The sequence below is a fragment of the Psammomys obesus genome, unplaced genomic scaffold (genome assembly GCF_907164565.1).
Source record: "Psammomys obesus unplaced genomic scaffold, mPsaObe1.curated_primary_1811, whole genome shotgun sequence".
Lineage (NCBI taxonomy): Eukaryota > Metazoa > Chordata > Mammalia > Rodentia > Muridae > Psammomys > Psammomys obesus.
Genome location: NW_026592118.1, coordinates 7,629,680 through 7,631,725, shown reverse-complemented (window position 1 = coordinate 7,631,725; position 2,046 = coordinate 7,629,680). Strand labels below are relative to the sequence as shown.

Below are 2,046 nucleotides of genomic sequence, written 5' to 3'. Positions count from 1 at the left end.
TTTGTTTTTAATTTACTCTTTCAATTTTTCTTTTCTTTTAATTAAAAAACTTTTTTATTGATTCTTTGTGAGTTTCACATCATGCACCCCAGTACCACTCATCTCTCCATTCCCTCATATCTGCCCTTCACTCTTGCAACCCCTCAAAATAAAACACACACACACATCAAAAACAAAACAAAACAAAATATAAAAACAAAGCATATAAAAACATCTCACTGTGGAAGCTGTAGTGTGTCACAGTGTGTCCCACAGTATATCCCTCTGTCCACACACCTTCTCCTGCAAATGTTCATTGCAGTGTGTCATTGGTCTTGTTCGAGATCTCTGGTTTCTGTGACACCATCAATATTGGATCCTAATTGGGTCTCCTCCCGTTTATCCTGTTGTTGCCCTGTGTCACGGACTTCTAGCAGCTTTCGATCAGCAGGACTGGCCCTTTCATGCATCCCAACCATTTGCAAATGATAAAGATTTGGGAGTGCCCAAGGCAGAGCACTGGATGTGGACCTGCAGGGTGCTGAGCTGGTCAGTATGCCGGCTGTTCTTTACTCACACCATCAGGGCAAGCTCTCCGGCACAACCCACCCAGTGCCATCATAGGCAGGATGTTGGGTCAGCCCTCTGTTCTCGTGCCCTCAGGGTTGGCTAACCCATACCTATGCCTCCAGAGCTCGGTCCACTGTGCTGCCCTGTCAAGGCATCGGTCCCACATTCCCAAGTGCTGCAGCTGGAGAGGGTCAGGGCAAGCTCTATGGTTCTCATGACCCTGTGGGCAGTTTTCCTGAATGCCACAGTCTGTTCTCCTACACTCATGCTTTTGGGACCTGCTCACTCATACTCGTGCCACCAAGGCCAGCTCGACTGTGCTGCCTGGGCAGGTGCGGGGCCCGCTCTGCCTTGGGTGAAGAGGTGGGCCAGAGTGCCACAACCAGTGAGGGGCAGGGCCAGTTCTGAATAGCTTCTGATCATCCACATGGTCCCACCGCCCCCAAGCCCCTCCACACCACCCCTCCATAGCCCCAACTGGAAACATCCCAGTGGTCTCTAGTGATAATGTGAGTCCCAAACATCACTGACCCCTGCTGCTGCATAGGCACAGACCCAGAAGTGGCCCTCAGTGGCATCTTGGGCTGGGACCTCACTATGAGCCCAGGTAGCAGGGCTGGCCACTAGAGACAGGCTGCTCCTTCCCACCCTTGTTCTCCAGCTGCCTCTTCATGGTGCTCAAGCTGCTTCACCTCTCTTTCTTCCCCATCTGTCCACTGTATACTTGCACATTGGGGTGGCTCCCGCTGCAGGCTGACCACGTGGCTTGAGGACCCCTGGGTGACAGGCATGGTGGCAGGTGGGTGTCTATGTCTTGCCTGAGCCATGTGCAGAAGGGCAGGCCTGTTGGTGATATGACGGAACACAGGTCTGTCCTGTTCTGTGCTGCCTGGATTTGATTTGATTTCATTTTTATGTGTCTTAGGCATGAGACAGCTTTGGCCACCAAGCGGGGCACCGAGCTAGGATGAGCAAAGGTCTGCCCTCTGCTCGGCCCCTGACTGACATAAGAACGTCACCACCAACAAGGTGTCTCTTTTCTCATTGCCAGGGGCAAGGGGCTGTTTCTTTATAACCACATTCTTTGACTAAATTTAAGTCCATTCTTTCAGAAGATGACTTGTATGTTATAAAAGTTACGTTTTCCACCTGATATCTTATATATAGCTAAGGTGCTACAAAATAATTCCTGGTCTTTTATAGATTTATTATTTTAAACACAATATGCATTACTTTTACATGATAATTTTATTTCATCCAGTTATAAAGCTGTCGTTTTCTAATTTACTCTGTTCTATTGGTATCTCAAATTGCTATTATACATTCTTCCACCACATTTCATATTCACAGTTCTAACTGAATTTTTGTGACCTGGTGTTCACAACTTTCTTGGGGCTGGAGACATGGCTAAGTGATTAAGAATACTTGCTGCTCTGTAGAGAACTCACAACCATCCTTAAGTCCAGTTTCAGGGGCTGGAAATCCTCTTCCAGCATC

At 48.1% G+C, this 2,046-nt stretch overlaps 1 non-coding gene across 1 annotated transcript; it reads right to left on the bottom strand.

Moving 5' to 3' along the window:
• Nucleotides 1–1,461: 1,461 nt before the first annotated feature.
• LOC129681132 (small nucleolar RNA SNORA48) lies at nt 1,462–1,605 on the bottom strand. Its single transcript, XR_008720787.1, has one exon. It is a non-coding gene; the product is annotated as a small nucleolar RNA SNORA48 (small nucleolar RNA).
• Between the last annotated feature and the right edge of the window lie 441 nt (nt 1,606–2,046).